The sequence below is a fragment of the Apus apus genome, chromosome 11 (genome assembly GCF_020740795.1).
Source record: "Apus apus isolate bApuApu2 chromosome 11, bApuApu2.pri.cur, whole genome shotgun sequence".
NCBI lineage: Eukaryota > Metazoa > Chordata > Aves > Apodiformes > Apodidae > Apus > Apus apus.
In genome coordinates, this window is record NC_067292.1 from 463,766 (window position 1) to 483,451 (window position 19,686).

Sequence of the window (19,686 nt, forward strand, 5' to 3'; positions counted from 1 at the left end):
CCAGTAGCTTGCAGCAGCAAGAGCTGCCCCAGCTCTGTTTGGGCCACCCAGTCTCTGATACAAAGGGCTGTTACATCCATAAGACCTTGCACTGGGCAACACCTGCACCTGTCTGACCTACAGAGATGCTTGTCAGAGAGAATCTCTGATTGTTCTGCATTTCAAACACCACAGAGGCACATATAAACAAATCAAAGATGCTATCTGAATCTACAGAGTGCTGTTCTGAATCCAAGAAGAAAGTGCAGCATTTACAACAGGACTACAGGATGCAAACCACAGGAGCAACTCCAGGAATGAGGGATTCCAGCTGGCTTGTGCTGCTCTGCAGACGCTCACCCACCTCCCACCTCCAGCTGCTCCACTCACTGCGCAGCTCCACCCCAACAGAAACACTTGAGGCATCTGGACTGCTGCAAATCACCAGCACTGAGCCTGAACCAGCCCTGCAGCAGGGCTGCAGGAGCAGAGACGGTCAGCCTTGGATAGCCCAGCCTGGCCAGCTGATGCTCCGCTGCTGGGATGTGCTCCCCAAGCAATGCTCCTCACACGCAGACTCACACGCCTCAGGAAGAAGTCCTGCCAAAGCTCCTTCCTTCTTCTGATCTACCCAAACAACATGTGCGTTCCAGACTAGTGTCAAGGGCCAAGCAGAGGGTAAGAGTTAGATCCATAAGTCATGCAGCTCTCTGTTGCCAGGGCTCAGATCCAGTCCTTGTTAGGAAACAGATGCTAAGTGGGCCTGGGCTCAGCCACTCTTCCCACCCTTTGGGAAAGCCAAAGCTTTGGACAAGGAGCACAGGCTCAGCAGTGCTAGGTCATTCAGCAACCATTTTGCCTGCTGCTTAGAGGAGCATTGTGGATGTGTGATACTTTAGCTCTGAGTTACACACTAGTGTTGCAAAGCCCCATTGCAAAGGTCACTGGGATGTGTGCTCAGATTGGCTACTGGTGTTTTGGTATGGAGTAAAGTTGTGTCATTTGAAGATGACCTAAAAAACCCAGAACCCTAAAGGAGCCAAAGACGCCTGCCAGCATGGTTGGGAAACCCTCCATCCTAGTCAGAACCAGCACAACTTTCCATTTGGAGTGCCTTTTAGGCAAACTTTAGTAGATTCTGTTAACCAAGTGTCTGCATACTCATCTGCTACCAAAACAGTGCCTCCCGTAGACTTCTGATACAGTCTAAATATTTTCTTTATTTGCTCAAAACAAACGCCCTGATTGCAGCAACCAACAGGAGTCAATAACTACATGGTGTTCAATGGCTCAAAGTCTCAAGTTCATGCTCTCCTAGTCCACAGTATGAAGCTGCTCTATCAGCTGCTTTATCCCTGATACAGAACAAACACATCTCCTGTGAAAGTTTAACCATCTCACAAGGGAGAGCCGAGACAGACTCAGACAATCATGGGTTTCAAAGCCTGTGCTGGGTGGATCTGCCCAGACCGCCAAACCCAGCAAGGACTGTGCCACGGCACACCTGGGAGGATGCAGACACCTGGGGAAGGGCTCTGCTACACACACTTCTCCAGACCTCCAGGGCTGAAAGTGTTACTCTGCTGCTCGGCCTCTTGCTAATTGTGGGTTTTATTTTTATTTCCTATTACCCTCTTGCACGCCTGATGAGATTATCTTACCGGAACTGACACAGCTGGAGGCTGTAGCCATACGTGGAGCCTCTCAGGAGGCAATGCAATTTTATTTTCATTGATCAGAAATCAGCAGGGCAGTACATGATGGGAAATTCCATTAGGAGAAATACTGGGCCATGAGACCCAACTATCTAGGTACACCCAAATCCCAGAAAGTCACGACTTCCCTTAAAGTTCCACCTGGATGCTGACCAAGAGCCACCTCTCTTCCTCCCAAACCAGAGCAAGCTACTAACCCCTTACCCCTCCCCACTGCCTGCTCTGCCACAAGCACAGAGCCCAAGCAGCCCCACGGGTCACTGAAGGAATGGAGCTGTTGGCCCGGGCAGCAGCCCCTGGCTCCCAGTACATGCAATCCCTGCTCCCGCAGCCAGGCCAGCAGCCCCAGCAGAGGCTGGAGGAGCTAAGGGGATGTCCATTGTATGCTCCCCTTCCAGCCGCCTCTGGTACCCAGGTCCCTGGTAAAGCATGATGACTTCCTGGCAGAGGGAGCAGCCTTCATGCTTCCTCATGGGCACGGGGCTCAGGCATGGACTACCTGGGGGAACCCCCTTCTGACAAAGCACTGCACAACACGGCGACAAGCCCAAAACTCATCTGAGCCTGAACTGCGAATCAGTTCAATCCTTCTATTTTAAAATACCGTATACACAGCATATGCACTCAGTTTCACCCTCCTGCATCGAAATCCTACCGTCAAGCCTCTCTGATCAAAAGCAGGGTTTGAGATCTGGCCTGCTGCTAAATTCTGCACATGCCCAGGTTGAAAGCCAAGTCCTCTGCCTCCTGCAGCAGGAGGGACAAGCCCCAGCAGCAGAGCAAGGGTTAACAGAAGCTGACCGCAGCACAGTTGTTAAGGTAATCAATACCACTGAGATACTAAAGCAGCATAAGCCACATTATTGATTGCCAAGCAGATGATAAAACTGTTTATTATGATAATTGCAGGGTGCCTGCAAGATGCTCCTAGAGCTTTCTTGAGCTTTTTACAAAAATAAGAATTGCTAGGGCATCATCTCTTGTTCGGAGCCCCTCTGAACCTTGGCGAGGGTCCTCGACACCCTGCTGTGCCCAAGCAGTAACCACAAGCCACCTTCACCTCCAAGCTTCTGCTTGAAGTAGGTCATGTTACTGGACATAGGCCTGAACTCTTATCACACATACACCTCATACTGTGGTCTCTCTCTTGCACCCCCCCATGCTGGAGCATCCCCTTCCAGGGAAGCAAGGGTCAAATACCAAAACTTGTAACATCAGCCCTCTATCGTCATTTTGATCAGCTGAAAATTGAAACTCCTCAACTTCCCACTCCAAAACCTTTTCTTCAATATTTCAGTTTCTCCTACACTCTGGGCTTTATAGAGTTTTTTACACCCCTTTTTGTAGGTTTAACTGAATTTTTCCCTTCAGGGCCTAAATTATCGTGCTATGCATTAAGAATCCTTTTTTAGATGACTAAACTCCAGATATAGTTGGTTTTAGAGACCCACCTATGTGCACACAGGCCATATCTCAAAACAGGTGAGACACAGCAGCTTGTCACCCTGCCACTGGGTACCTGCAAGATCTGATCTACCAGCATAAAGCAAGACAACATTTTGATTCTGAAGTCACTTCTATTTCAAATAAAAGAAAGTTTCTCTTGAATTAAGTGCAGTAATAGGAATCAGCTGGCCTTCAGAAGATAAGCAAAACACAAACTGCCAGATTGTATCTCCTCTAGCAAAAGCATCTATTACTTCTCCATCAGCAGGAGCAGGAATAGAAACTATAATGCAACCGGGCTCTGCATTGCCACCACTGCCAAATGACAGCTGAAAATGAGTTTAACGAGAGCTGAAGCTCCAGGGCTCTGTCAGCAGCTCTACAGGCACTAATTACAGAGTATGGGTCCCATTATCTCCCAGTATGGACAAGGCTCTGACAGCTTCATCTCAGCATCAACCGAAAGGACCATATGCTAGGGACTGCAGGCAGTACTTGGTGCTAACTCCAGTGTCGTGGCTGCCTGCTTTCATGCAATCTGGGTCACTTTCTCTACGTAATCACAGTTGATATTTGGAAAACAAACTTCACACCAGTCAGAGCAATCTTACTACGGGGCTGCCCTCAGTCTGAATCAGACCACTGATGGTGCTTCTGACTAATTCTCTAGCCTTTTCTTCCTCCTCCTTCTCTTCCTGCCTTCTCTCATCAGCATCCGAGTGACCTCCCTACTCCCTGGTGACTTCCCCCATTCCCTGGTGCCCGTCCCACCCCTTACAAGGCTGCCACTTCCTCCACAAACATAGTCAGCAAAGGACTCTTAAGCCAAGCTCTTCTTCAAGGTGAAAGACAAAAATCTTATACATTCTCCCAACCCTCTTATTCTTCCATTGCTGAACCAACCCCTTTTTTCTAGGCTGGTTTTCCTATGCACACCCGTATCACAGGAGACTGGTGAGGATTGCAGTTCACCTCTCCAGCTTTCTTGCACTAGACAATGTGATTGGAGCAGTACCCAATGAGCAAACATATGACACCACACAGCCACTGCCTTAGAGGCTTCAGATCCAGCCATGAGCTTCAAAAACCTGTCCTTTCTCAGCCCCAACACTGGTGATGGGCTGCAGAGCCTCACAAAACTCATCACAGAGGTCTCAGAGGGATGGGGTTGCTCTTTCAGACTCTCATAAGTAACTCTGCATTTTGGCAAGATGAAAACAATCCTTTTCTACTAAAATCTAGAACAGGGAGAAAACCTCCCTCCCTACTGCCATTAGGAAGGGCCAACCTCCAGCTTTCCTTTCCTGCCAAGGCCAGGAGGAGAAGAGTCAACCAGCAACCAGTGTCAGGTTCCCCAAGTCAAGGGACTCTTCATGGTTCCTAGAAAATACACTCTCATCTGCAGCCTACCCCAGCTCCACATCTGCAGACCTTCTGAAAGCCAAGTCCTTCCCCTGGAGCACTGACACCTGCCCCTCGACTCCACAGAAAAGGTTTCCTGTGTCCTACTGCACTCCCAGCAACGTGCTCGTGCCACTCGGCAGCTCTGCCAGACACGGGCCAGGGAGCAGAGCCCTGCAGGGTTCTCCCAGGAGATGAACCCAGTACGACAGGACATACTCACCAGGATTCGGGGGGAGGTACTTCCCAAAGCCTTACTGGGATTTATTTTTTCCCCCCTTCTGTTCTAGAAAAATATTCCAGGAAACAATACAAAGTCCTACACAACATTGTTCTACTCCTCCATGCCACTGGAGAAACCGGACACATCTCAACAAGAGACAGAGCACCTGAACAGCTCAAGAAGTCAAGGAGGGACAAGTAACAAACATGAGGCAGTAAATCCCCCAGTCATCTGTGGAAACCTCCACAGAATATATCAACTTTCTAGCAGTGAGAAAGGCTGTTCCTATAGCACAAGAGAATGAGTCAAATAATGGTCCTGCAGATGACTACCAAGAAGCCAGCCCGTCCTTCAGACACCCACACCTTCCCACCAGGGCCCGGAAAGGTCACCACTTACTAACAGCAAAACCAGGCAATGGGAGAGACAGATCAATCTTTTTAAAAACAAAACAAAGAAACCCTAGCTCAGCAGCCCAAAAGGGTCGATGAAATTTCAAGTGGTCTTCTCTGTCTTCTGTGTTGTTAATACCTCTGTGCTCAGAAAGCTACCAAGAAAGCCTCTTAAGCCAGAGACTAACCTTAGCTGAGTAACTCCAAGCTCCCCATGTAAATTGCTTTAGTACCAGGCATTGTAATTAGTGTCATAGCAGGAACAGCAGCTGCTAACCATGGTGGACCCAGATAACAAAAATTCCCCTGAAAAGCCTGATGGGGATTGTAACCTACAAGCACAAGGCTCTGCTTGGATTGAAAGAAAAAAAAAAAAAGACTCAAGACTGTTTCAGTTAAATAACAGCACCTTCTCATTTCCTAATAAACTACAGCTGAGAAAAAGGATAAAACAGCTCCAAGAAATAGGACTTTTTTTTCCAGGCTACTGGAACCCACTGGGCTGAATTACTCAACTGGCTGCTGTGGGTCAAGCGATGCTTGCACCTCATGGCTTTCACCACGTAATTGATTGTTCCTTCTGGAAACACTCCAGCTGTGCTGGACTAGGCTTATGGTGCTTCCAGCCACAGGGCACCAGCTCAGCTCCACCTTCATGCACCCATCACCGCCCACCCAGCACAGGAAGGCAGAGGTGCTGGGAGATGGCAGCTCTGTCCATCCAAGCTCCGTGCACACCTCCACACTCCAACAGGACCATCCCATTTGCTGAAGTGGAACAAGCTGCCCAGGCTCCAGCCCTGTCCCCAGTCCTCCTGGAAATGCAGCACAGAGGACACCAGCTTGCACTCCTGCAGAGAAGCCAGGGACAGCAGATTGCTGCCCCAATACCACTTACTTTTCTTGAAAACATCTGTTTTCATTATCACTATTACTTTTAATTAGCACTTTACAGCAGCCTTAAGCCCTCCCAGCTGGAGGAAAGTTCCACTCCTAAATGAACAATTAGAAGGTGCACTGAAGGAATTTTTTTCTCATCTTCAGAAATGACTTTCTCAGCAGAGCTGAAAGGCAAGCCACCAAGCTGCCTGGTTAAAGAGAACTGCCTTGAAGGGAACCTGCAGGTCCCGCTCAAAGCCCGTGGGTCACCTGGGGCTCCCGCTGCACGTGTGGGCCACTGAAGTCAGGAACTTGAAATACTGAACTTCAGCATTCCTAATGAAGGGGTCTTAATGCTCCTGCCCTGCACCACTTACTGAATGGCCTCCTCTTCCTCACCTGGTCAATTGCCCTGAGAAAAATCAAGGATTTTAATGCCTATCTCACCTATGGAAGGCCCCTGACAGAACTTAATTTGCTCAAGAGTTCAGGCCAAGTACAAGCTGAAAAGACAGAGCCCTATTAAATGCATAAGAAAACAGGTCCCTACAAAGCATAATTACTAGAAACATGATCAAGCGCTTCTCTGAAAAAACAGAAGTGACAAACATCCACAAAAAAGCCCCAAGAGGTGGCCTAGGCCATTTTCAAGGAAGCAAAAGGACAGAGAGGTGAAACACCAGGAGGACACCGTGGGAAAGGGCTGTCCCATGGCCACTGCCACCTCCCCAGCACCCTGGGCAGCACTGCCTCAACAGCTTCAAGGCTTCGATTAGAAACAAGCCATGAAGCACCCAAAGTTTTCAATGAATGCCAACCAACACCACATCTACTGCCCAACCCCACATCTACTGTCCCTCCCCCCAGTTCAATCAGGGCTGACATTCCACCACTCTGCTGCTCCCAAAGCAGCCCAGACATGGGAACCCACACCTACCTGCTTCCACCCCTGGAATGGTGACCAAGGCACTTCCCTCTCATCTTTCCCAAACGGAGTCCATTCCTTGGATTTCAAGACCGAAATTTTACAGGAGTTCACATACAGAATAAAGCTCAAAAGTCTAATGCATGTAAAAGGAATAGGTGAGAAACTAATGAAGTTCCCAACACAATTAGTAGCTGTCATTGCGCTATGACAATTGCACTGTCTGCTGCACCCAGGAGGCTCATTTTGTTCTTTTCCTCTGTTCCTTTGTATCTCATTAAGCTCCACTGAAGCAGAAGCTGCCCAGCATTTATCACAATTCGGATTTGTATTTGAAGTACAGGACTTGTGTTAGAAGAATTATTCCAGAACCCTTCTGAAAATCCTGAACTCTACAGAATGACAACACTTAAAATAACACTAATATCATCGTTTCCACTCAAATTTGTGATCCTCTAAGTTACTGTTTCCTCCTGTTCCTCACACCGACTTTCCCTTCTTCCCTTACAAGCCTTTTCTAAGCACAGAGTAAATTTCTGTGTCAGTGAAATTCCTTGGTAAATGTAAAATACATGTTATTTATTTACCCTTTGTTGACACCTCCTGTCTGGGAAAGTTTACTTAACCTAAAAGGTGGGATAGGACCTACAATTTGTAGCCTGCGGTAACGGACAGAAACACCAGCACCAGAAGATCTGTTGACTTGTTCTGAAGCCAGAGTTGCACAGGAGCCTACCAAGCCAGACCAGGGTGAGCTGAGCCCTCACCCATCCCTGCTCCACCACCCCAGACAGCTCCACATGGCACCTCCTGGCTCTGGGCTGCTGCCCACCCCATGTGCATGGGCACCTATGCTGGAGAACACCCAGTGTGTTTCCCACCCAGCCCTCACAGTCCAGGCAGGAGACACATGCCAACATTCTCCCTGCCCTCAACTAGTGATGGTCAGTGGGACCACCACAGGGAGAGGAGCAGGTGCAGGGGCGGGCAGGTCCCTGCCTGGCTCGGCCCAGCCCTTTGCCTCCCATTCCAGCATTTGTTCAGCTCTCCAGCTTCTGTCTCTGGAGAAGGGGAAGCCAACACTGCCAGTGTCCAAGGAGCCCAGATACGGATCAGACCACAATGCAACAAGGAGGAAAAAAGGAAACACAAACCAATTAATTCTTGGCTGCATGTTGTAGCTCTAGGCGAAGGAAGGTGCATGGCAGGGGCAAGAGGAGACTGGAACAGAGACTGGGACTTGCTCCAAGAGCCCCAGGGGCAACAACGCTGGCGCCCAACCCCAGAACCACAGGGCTGCTCTCCAGCAGGTGAGGGCTCAGTCGAGCTCCCCAGGCACAGGGAACAAAGGAAGCTTCTCAGGAAAGACTTCTGACTTTTCTGTGCACAGGCCAAATGGCAAGAAGTCCCTCAGAAACAGAACAGGGCTAAGCTATCAAATAAATCCACCTCCTGCAACCAGGTCTGCAGGCAGCCCCCTCCACCCTTGCCCTCCTGAAGGGTAACGCTTTCCAGCCAGAGAGCTTAACAGAGCCTCACAACTGCAGGGGTTTATTCTGCTCTTGGTGGGGCTCATGACCCATCCAGCTCAGTTTTCCCCTCTGATGACATCATGGTCTGCACACACCAAGACCTGCCTGTGCCACGTGCCACTGGGGCCAGAACCACCTCAGTGGCAGCAGGAGCCAGCGCAGGTGTTTGCCCATGGTGACACCAAGGCCAGACCCGCCTTTCCAGTGAAATCCCAGCAGCAAATCCACAGGTTAACTGTCCAATACAGGAATGTCTCTGATCTCATACACTTCTGCCACTGAAAATGCTTATATCACTGCTTTTACAGCCACAGGAACACCTCCATAAGCTGAGCACTTCAAGGATAAACCACTGCAGCTTTCCAAAATGCACCAGGGAACATGCAGATGCCTAGCAGCCACCCCTCAGCTGGGACCACAGGAGGGCAAACTTTAGAAAACAAAAAGAAGGAAAACAAGTGAAGAGGTGTTCACTGAGCCTGAATCCGGAGACAGCGACCCGAGAGTCACGCAGGAAAGCTACCACACGTATGATAGAAGGGCATGTGGATTACCTGTGCTCTCTCATAAAACCAGCCCCAGCGATGGAAACCAACTCCATGGGATTTGTGAAGGACCTAGACCAGCTTAGATTAAAGTCCAACCTCTCCCACCATGACAGGCAGCACATAAACAAACCTGTGCAACACAGCATGCAAAAACCTTTTTGGTTGATGAGAACGTCAACTGAATAACTGAAATTAAAATGAAGTGTCAAAGTACAAATAATTTCTCAAACAAGACAAATCAGCAAAACCACAGATAAGTGAACCTGCTGGGTGGAAAAGAAAGAAACCTGTTCAACAACTGAACTGATGTGTACTTTGGTGTAAGCAAAGGAAGGAGCTGGAAGCAAATGACATGAGACATCTCCCTGTTTCTACTTCAACAGAAGGCTTGAAATGCAGTCTCCACTTCTAAAGGTACCTTATTTCTTTTTCTTTGTCAAGTTTCAAAATAGAAAAGACACATGAAATTCTTGCCTAAATCATACTCAACTCCTGGCCATGCCAGTGTCCTACAGGGAGAACACAGGATCACTACCTGTGTCCTGTGACCATGCCGACCAATTCTGAAGGTGCCAGAAGTCAGACAGGTCACCTTCACTAATAAAATTAAATCTCTCAGTTATAAAATTGTCTGGAACAATGTGCAGCTTTTTCAACACTTGTAACTTCATTAGCACAAGTCAATGAAGATGCATTTTCTTCCCAATAGTTTCCTCATGAAAACTGAGGGCATGCTGGTCCACTTTAACCATGTCCAGCCCTTGCTGAGAGCAGATTAGTGTTCTACCAGAATTTGCATGTTTGATTTTATTTCCTCAACCTTGAAATTCCACAGATCATCCATGGATATTCTGACACACCCACTCCAGCAACGACACAAAAAAGCTTAAATTATCCCTTGGGCCAGAAGAGACTGTGCTTTCTCTTACAACCTCCGTATCAAGGGGGAGCTGGAGCACAGAAGAGAGGAGACCCTTCTCCAGGGCTGAGGGAACCCAGCACCACATGGGAGGCAGCAACAAACAAGGGCATAGGGGAAGAAGTTGTTTCTTCCTCCCACATGGAAGATGGGAGCCGAACTGCTGGGAGGCTCAGGTCCCCAGGAGACCACTTCGCCCAAGTACCTGGGGTCATGTCCAAGGTTGCCCTGCCGATCTCCAGCCCCATCTCTGCAGCTCTGGGGGACTGGAGGGGTCTGATTGCATGAAAAAAAGCACAGGAGTCTTGGACCAGTTTCAAGGGAGGTCTAATGGTGACCATCAACCAGGAGAGAGACTCTATGGAATGTGGTGCTCTGCAACGATTACCCAGGAACATCTTCCTGCTCAGGCACCTTCCTTGGAACAGGGAGGAAACAGGACTTCTATCCAGAAATCAACAGTTCATTTTTGAAGTGTAGAGACTAAAGAGAACAACTCCAGTACAGAGCCCAGAAGAGCTTTAAGAAGAAAAAACACCACTAAATAACGGATTTGATTTTACCATACAAACAAAACAAGTAGATCCCACTACTCAGGAAGCCGAATTGCTCCTCATGTGGAAAATCCTGGGTTAGCAGTAACAATACAGAAAGCAGCAATATGGTTTTTCTGTTGAGAGAAAAGAGGATGCAATACACAAGACAATGCCAGTAGTTTAAGAGAAAATTCATATGGTAAATAGCAAGTGAGTTAAAAGGAGCTAGAACAGACGTTAAATGAGAAAGTTGTTCCTTATTTTTCTTTCATAATCAAAACTCCAAATGCAAAGCAATTTTTCTTTCAAAAGCAAAACCCCAGTTGGGAAAGGCTTAATTAAGAAGGCCTTCTTCAAAGGTCTGTAGGAGAGACAACATGAAAAGAAGTGGGGAAGAGACAGCGTTTAAACTACAGGAAAGCATCGCTCTTCATGCTGGTCTTCCCCTTGGAGCCCCACCACCCCTGGCAGCCTGTGTCCCCGGGGCTGCAGGGCTGAGGCAGCCAGTGCCCTGCTGGGCTGTCCCTCGTGCTGAGGGAACACACCTACACTGCTCAGCAGCTGCAAACCAACTGCTGGTCCCTGGACCACCCTGAAATGCACTCATGCCAGAGATGCCTGGGCCAGCACTGGCCTCTCGCAGCCACCCCTCCAGACCCTGGAAAAGCTTCTGTCCTGTTTTCCTTCCTCTTCTGTTCTCTCCCCCTAAGTAGAGTGGAACTGCCACAGCACTGGTTTCAAAGCCAATGCGTTCCTCGCAGCACAACTACCAAGAGGATGATACTTCAGTGAGACCTTTCAGGGACTGGTGGAAGTCCAAGAACATTCAGAAATACTCCTTGATCTTGCAGCCACACCCCTCATGTGGAGAGGCTGCCAAGAAACCTCACCTGCAAAGCTTCATCTCATCACCCAGGGTGTCTCCTTTGAAAGATGTCCTACAGCTCCTTCCTTCCTCCTGGTCTCCACTCTGCTGAACCGCAAGGCAGAGGCACCAGCTTCACAAGTCAGACAAAGAATAAACTAATTTACAAAACAAGTCTCCAATTTACAAACTGTATTCCTTACCCCCACATCCCTTCCCTCGCAGGCAGGGAGAAGCAGCAGGCATCTTGCCATTTGCTTGCAGGCAAGACTTTAACTGCTTGGGTAAATGAGGACAAGAAGATACCTTCAGGAAGCAAGGCTTAAAGGAGTCATTATATCACCTAGCCTGGCCTCCTGCACATCAGAGGCTGAATGACTGTGGCTCATCATCAGCTCTATCCCAGAGAATCACTCCAGAAGGGAGGCTGAGGAATAGTGTGCACACTTTTTCACAGGCCTGTATGCTCTGTTTATCAATAAAAACAGGACACAATTTTCAAGCCATAGATTACTACAGATACACCCCTATTAAAATGCTGAGGAATTTACAGACAGGTTTCACACTAAAAATAACAAACCAACCAAACCAACCGAGGTGTATTTTAATATCCTGAGCTGAGGCAGCACGCCCACAACCCCCAGCTCACCTGGGCCTCTCTCCTGTGCAAGTGGAGCCCTCCACCAAGTCCTCACTGCTGGGCCCAGCAGGAGGAACCATGGTGAGCCCAGGCTGGCTCTGGGGGCTTTGACATCCTTGAACACTCTCCTGACACAGGAGCTCTGCTCCACATTGCAGAGGTGGAAGAAGGACAGGCCAAGCTGTTTCCTCCAGTCCATATGAAGAAAGCTGAAGTTGAACCCAAGTCTCCAGCACCAAAACACCTGGCACCTTTACTCTCTCAGTTGAGCTCCTTTCCCCTTGCACACGTGCTCTGGAACAGCCACACACTCCAGAACAGTCTAGCCCCTATGCCCTCTACATGTCTGCTAGTACCTCCCCCCAGTGCGCAGACCTGAGACACTTTCTGACCACCAGGCTCATCCTACACGTCCTTCTCCTTATCCTCAATTTGATTCAGGTCCTTCCTTCTCAGTGATACTATGAGCCAAACCATAGCAGGAGGCAGATGGAGCCCAGCCAACCTGCATTTGATTTTTCAGCTCCAAGGGGACACAAAACCACTTGTCAAATCTTTGAAACTTGTCCAACCCATGACAGTGTTTGGTAGACTACACAGCTCGTCTCTCGCCACAGACGATGCAAGACCCTTTCCTGGGCTCTCTGCAATCTGCACCTACATATCCATCAATACATCATCTCTTCAGACCTCAATTGAGTCATTTCCTTGCCCCTAACTCTGGAAAGGGTGTGATAAATTAAATATATTTTACAAATAACATTTATTTAACTCTGTTGCCTAAATCATTTCCTGATCTGGGCCACACATTACTGTACATAATCCTATGGATGATTCTCCATCCTATTTAAAGTATCTCTGGTAGCAACAGCAAATGCTAGCATTTAAAGATACAGCTGGGAACAAGATATTCAGTTATAATCCAATTTTAACACACCACAGAAAGTGGGAAAGAGAAGGAAGATGAAAATTAACCCTGCATGATTACATTTTTTCCAAGGACTACAGTCTGGAAAACAAATCAGCTTATCAGTAGTTTGGACTGAGGCACAGACACAAGACACAGGCACACCTCGGGCTTGAGGGATCTGTGACCAGTCCTGCTGCCCTGCGCCCCCCAGCCTGACCTGCAGGGAGTTTCAGGGGTCTGCACAGCCAGAGGAACCAGCACCTCCAGCAGCTGCAGCAGAGCTGCTCTCTGCAACGCCCACATGAGATGCCAAGTCAGATGTTCCGAAAGCAGAGTTGCAAACCAGTTCCCTTTCCTAAATGGGGAGATGGTCTCAGCTGCAGGCACCTTCCTGCCCTTCAACTGCCAGCCTGTGGTGGGCAGCCCAAGCCCTGCCCGAAGGCCGACATGATCCTCCACATTCCCCGGAGGACCAAGGACATAAGGGAACTTCCTGGGTGTGATCATGAAGCAGAAGTAACTGCAGTTCCTACCCTCTGGTTTTCTTCTGAAGCCACACACTGAGGCCCTGAAGACCTGACCAAAAATGGGAACTCAAGGGTCCCCTGGATCTCATCGCAGCCTCTTCAGGCAGGGAAAACTGTGTGGCTGGCTGTGCTAGTCATGAAATCAGATGAGATTTCTGGTAGAAGCTTGAGTCAGAGGACAACCCTTGGAGCAGTCCTGAGCCTAAGATCCTCTGATGAGGAAGAAGCTGATGTATTGTGGACTGTCAAATCACTGGTGCCGGGCCCCAAGATGACAGTGACTGATTTTCTTTTTAATCATAAGCTGCAGTTGCCAGAATGACCCGTCACAGCCACAGCTCCAACTACATATCAAGCACTACTGGCATTGTGAGCTTCTTGCAGAAATGAGACACTGTGCAAGTCCAAAGCTGGCATGCATGTGCTGCAAGGAAGACGAGGAACAGCAGCCAGCTTTAAAAGATCAAAGAGGTCCAGTCACAAGGAAGCTGCTGAATAACCTCTGAGAGGTGCAAGGCAGACGGCACCAGAATATATGGTGGGACAACCACAAGTGACCCTGTGCACCCAAGATCATGGACTGTAAACGTAAAACAAAATCATGAGAAGTAGTAATAAAACGTGAAGACAAAGCTAAAGAGCAGAAAAACCAGCAGATCAAACCCACCACTGTTGGCCATGCAGACGAGCTTCCCACCACTCACCCTGGCTACTAACGTGCTGCCCTGCATACATCAGGTGGTGAACGTGCCTAAAGGAACCCTTGGGGTACAGATATTTTCAGTCCTGACTTCTTCCTCAGTGCTGACCAGCACCCCTCTCCACTCTGCTCAGCCAGATCCTTCCCCACGCAATCCCACACCACTCTGCCACTCTGCTCCTGTCCACCTTCCCTCCTCTACAGTACCAACAAAATAATCAGATCCAGAGAGACAAAAAAAATCCTGTATTTGACAAACATTTTTGATGATTGGGGCTACAGCAACCTTCACAATGAACAGTGAAAAATTTTCAAGATTAGACCAAAGTAATTTCCTCTCAGAAAATGACACACTGCACCAATGTCACCACCTGGCAGCCTTCACCACTATTAACCATTAATAGCTGAGCTCACTGTTTACCAAAATCCTGTGAAAACCTGACCTTCCCTTCCCCTGCCCCACACTCCCAGGTGGAGACCATTCACCTCAACTTTCAAGATACTTTCCCCCTTCCTATCTTAATGTTTCATGATTTGAGCTAGTAATTACAGCTGTCATCACCTCCCTGAGGAACTGGAGCAAGAAAATTAGGTTCAGACTTCCCAGATGCATCTTGAGTTCTACATCCAGGCTTCTCCTGTTCAACACGTGGTGTTTGTAAACAAAAAACTTATCCAAGATCCCAAGACAAAATACCTCCAACTTCATCAAGATACAGATGCTAAGGGAAAAAAAGCCTAAAGGCCAGGTCAGCTAGAGACAAGAAAGAGGTAAAGTATTAGAGCTGACATAACTAAAGAGGAAGCAAAACTTGAAAGTGTAATACATGAATATAAAAAAATAGCCATTAGTTCATAATTAAGAACAGCCAAATACATCCTAGACAGGTTCAACATCAGCTATTCCTAACCATCCATCAGCTCACTGTGTTGGGAACAGAACAGCAAACAGCAAATATGTGTTAAGAAAGGGCTGGGGAGACATTGCTGTGGCTCTATTAGCTTTATCTCACAACAGACTAAGAAGGGAAGAATAACTAAAGAGACAGCAATAAAAACAAGGAAACCAGGACAAAACATAAGGCAGGTTTATTGAAGACACATTGTGCAAACTAACCCAGTATCCTTCCTTACTAAATAACTGCCCCTTCTTCAATACTGTACCACAGGAATGCAGCCAGGGAAGATGGGCACTAGCTGAGATTTTAAAATGACAGAAAACTAGACCACGAGAAGATGACACCAAAATGATTTAAAGAAAACACTGCCCTGGATACAGTTTCTTTGGACAGGCCTTGGAAGTCACCTCGCTAACTTCACTGATGGTCTTGCTGCACACCAGCAGAGGCCACTGACACTTGAGGCAATTAAATTGGGAGCACATCCAACGCATTGGAAGACCAGAATAGTACATAGGAAAAAGTTCTTATTAAGGCCTATAAAAACAAGAAAGGAGCTACATCCAAGAACGTAACAGGAAAACTCTGAATTTCTGCAGTAAAGTCAGGGTTCACCAATCAGGAATTACAAAGGAGAACGATGGATGTGCTGGCTGGGACAGCAGAACCAAAGGGGTGCAGCTGTAAAAGTGGCAAACATGATCTTCAGATGTTGTTCAGGGTGTCTGCAGAGATAAGGAAGCAATAAACACCATGTAACAGCAGTGCAAGGCTCAGCTGGAACCGCTGTACAACTGCCACATCACAGCAGACAGCCTGGCTGTGAGCAGCTGGGGCAGGCACAGCACAGCGACCGCCCCAGCGCGTCTCCAGCGCCACACAGCCCAGACCCCTGGCCTAGGGCAGCGTGAGCACACGCGTGTGCACGGCAGCAGGATCTCGTGGCAGAGCCAGGCTGACACGCAGGGCTCGGGGAAGAAGCTGCTGCATGAATGTTTGGGAAGTCCGGCCTCTGCCAGCAGCGGGGGGACAGTTTTAAGGACCCAGCATTAACGTTTCTAACGAGAGGTAACTCAGGCAACCCTAAATATACAGATCTGCTCTGGCAGATTTATGTTTCCACTCTGGATACCTTTTAGTAAACACTGACAGAGCCTCTTTCAACCTCAGACACTTCTGCTCAAGAAATTACTCGGTTCCTGTGGACAGAGCCAGGAGAAGCTTGGAACCTGCTCTGCAAAGTGTTCTGAGGAAAACAGGCCGCGAGGGGAGGGCACACCAGGGAATGGCCAGCGTGCCTCTTGCACCATAGCCCCACAGCAATCACGTTGTCCTGTATATTTCACAAGTAAATATTTCTGTTTCCTCCAAGTTGAGCTTCTGGAAGGCATCAGCCCAGCAGTCATCATGCAAGCCTCAAGACCCACTAATGCAAGTGCAGTAACAGTTTATTGGTTTGTAAGTTAACTTTTCTCCTTTTCCTTGTTTATTTCTTTTGCTGGAAGATAAGTCAACAAGCCAAAGTGATTGTGCCGTTCATTATGCAACTGTTTGTCAGTTAATATTTGTGTTCCAGTGAGGCAAGGACCAGATAAGTGATGCCTCAGCAGCTGTGCTCCCTACTACAGATGGGTGCTGGGGGGCTGCAGGGAGCCCCAAGCAGGTGCCACCATGGCTGTGACACCCTCTGGGCTCTGCCAGTCTCCAGATCTCTGCTCGCTGCCCTGGCCTCACCCCTGCCCCTACACACTCCCACTGTTTCTGTCTGTCACCTGCCACCATGCCTTTCCCTACAGCTACAAAACAACACAAGCAGCACACGTGCAAGTGTAGGCTTCCTATATTTAGCCCTGCTTCTCCTTGCTCCAATCTCTCCTTCCACAGCATGAGAATAATGGTGGCAATCTTTTCTGTCAGCAAGCAGAACTAAAAGGATTAATCTGTTACATCTCTGTAAAAGTACTTCAATAATTAAGAGGAGCAACTGCTGAACAAGATTAGCAACAGACTAGAACAAAATATAATAAGCAATAGGGATCTCTACAAAAGCATGTGCTGAGGTGTTACACCTGCCATCCTGGCCAACCAGCACCCCAAAGCACATGCCTGCTGCCTTGCCCTCCACTCACGTTCAGACAGTGTCAGATGTACAGATTTCTTGCTCCTTCTGCTCTCACCCATCACATGCCACTGCTGCCCTTCCTTACACTCTCGCCAAATCCATTTTTATATTCTTTGGTTTTGCTACAGTTTTTTAAATGTACAAAGCGAGCCAGTATCGCTGGAAGGCTCCACTGACGCCGAGTTGTCAGGTCCCTGGAGGTCCCCAGAGGGGGCTCCTGGCCACAGCATTTCCCAGCTCTGGTTACAGCCACTGCACAGAGCACCAGGTCTCCACAACAGGCACCTGCTGCTTGTTCTGAACATGTGCCTTGGGCTGAGAGCTGGGCAGAGCAGGGAAGGGAAGGGGGGAACAGGCACTCCGTGTCCAGAGCTTCCCGGGAAGCCCCACTGGACAGAGCTGGTCCATGTCTGCTGGGTGCTGCAGCCCCGGGCAGCCCGGGCTGTGCTGCAGAGACCCCAGGATGGGCACAGGGCACCCCAGGCACCTCACCCAGCCCTGCAGTAGCAGTCGTCTGAAGACAGTGTGACACTCCCATCACATCCCTGCTCCTCAGGGCAGCCCAACATTGCCTGCTCTGCACTGGCTGCTCCACAGCTTCCTCTGGCCAGGGGCAGATCCCCAGGCACAGCACAGTGCTCTCCTGTCCAGGCACAGCCACTGAGTGGGCTCTGGAGCAGGTCCTCTCCTGCAGAGCCCCAGCAGCTCCATACAGGCTCCACATACTGTAAGCACAGAGCAAGAGACGTAAAACATGACCTGCAATGTGACCTAAATTCTACTTCTGCAAAGTGCAAATAGTAAGCTCTAAGTGTCTTCCTCATGCATCACGTTTTCTTTGTTTCCTTTTATACTTAGGATGCAGGTTTTCCATCTATCCCAGAAGGCTCAGGCACACAAGGGAAACACAAAGATAACTGCACCAAAAAGCAAAGCCACAGCTAAGAGAGAGAAGGTTTAAAACTGTTTGCCAGGAAACACATTAAACAAGGAAGAGCTGCATTTGAAAACCTGTGGAAGTTTCACTGCCCCCCCACATTAGGGACTAAGACTGTCCACTTGGGCTTTCCATCTCCTCAGGGCTCCTGCAGAACTGCAGCACCTGATGCTCCTGTCTGAGAGCATCCTCAGGACACAGATTCCTGCATTCTCCTTCCCCTTTCTAGTCATCCCATGGCAATACTCCAGCTCTGCTCTTATCCCATCCTTACTCCTCCATGTCCCCATTTTAGGGAGTTAGGTCTTCAAAGAAGTAACCTGGACATCTTTTTTTCTCCAAAGTTATTTGTCAGGAGATTATATTAAGTCTTCTTAAAAGGTGTGTGTAGGTGCAAGAAGAGCCACGGGAGCTCAGCTGTGCTCATCCCAGGAAAACAGAAAAGCAGGACAGGAGGAATCCAACCGCTCTGGCTCAGAGGCCCCAGGCACTTCAAGCTTTCAGGATGTGGGATGGAAAAAAAGAGAGCACCCACATTCCCCCTTCACTAAGTACATCAAGAAAAGGAAATGTACCTGCACTAAGTCAATTCCATGGGAGACCAGCTCTCCAGAGCAAAGGTTTCCCACCACTCCATGGAAGCTGGTCCCCACCTGTCTGTTCCAGCAGAGCCCAGCCTTGCACAGGCCAGCACTGGTCCTTCTTCCTCCTCCCACGGGGGGGTGGTTTGGAGGAGCATCAGCGTCCTCACACCTGCAGCTCTGAGGCCCAGGAAGGCACAGGTGTGAAGGAGAGCCCAGCAGTGGGTTAGCAGGAGCTGCACCTCTGGGAATGGATTCGATGTCAAGTGTCAGCAAGTAAATTGCTATTGGCTTCTCAATAAGCAGCAGCACTGAGCTAAGTGTTTCCCTGTGTTGTGCAGGCTCTCTCCAACTCAATACAGCAGTATTGACAGCACAATCACAGGGTAATCCAGGCTCCACTAATATCTCAGCACTTCCTCATTGAAAATACACTTTCCACTTGGACACCAGCACATTAGCACAGGCTCACGTGTCAGGCGTCCCCCTGACCCAGCAGGACACACGGCAGCACGGTCCTCAGCCGCTCCCTGGGGCATGGCCCTAAGGAGCACAGAAATGGGGCTCTTTTTGCAATGAGAAATCACCAATGGAAAAAGGATGAGAGGTAATAAAAAAGTCTTTATAACTCAGGTCTCTGTAGGCTCCGAAAAAAAAATGGTATTTGCTTGCTAGACAAGAGAAGTTCATTCAGGGAATTAACTCTCCTCTTGCCCGTTACCCTCCATCTGTCATCCTTCCTTGCTATCTTATCTCTAAACTTAGACCACAGATTCCTCCAGGCAGGAGCCTCTCCTTTCATTCACTGGAAACAAGGGACCTGCTCCTGCAGAGCAGAAACACCTACATCCTTCTCCTGCACCACAGGGAACAGATGCTCTGGCAGATGATGAACACCCCTCTGCTGGCACAGACAACCTCTGACACACACCGTGCAGGAAACCTCTGGGCTCCAGAGCTTTGCCAGGAACCTTTAAGGAGACTACATCATAAGCACCCACTGCCACACA

At 48.8% G+C, this 19,686-nt stretch overlaps 1 protein-coding gene across 7 annotated transcripts in view; it reads right to left on the minus strand.

The window, feature by feature from the left end:
• ZFHX3 (zinc finger homeobox 3) overlaps positions 1-19,686 on the minus strand; it is a 523,576-nt gene that overhangs the window by 105,043 nt on the left and 398,847 nt on the right. Inside the window, exon 1 of one of the 7 annotated variants that reach the window (XM_051629822.1) lies at positions 562-618. The exons of the other annotated variants lie outside the window; for them this stretch is intronic. The gene's annotated coding sequence lies outside the window, so the exon portion shown is untranslated. Of the gene's footprint in view, positions 1-561; positions 619-19,686 lie in introns of those variants that run through there. 7 annotated transcript variants of the gene reach the window in all.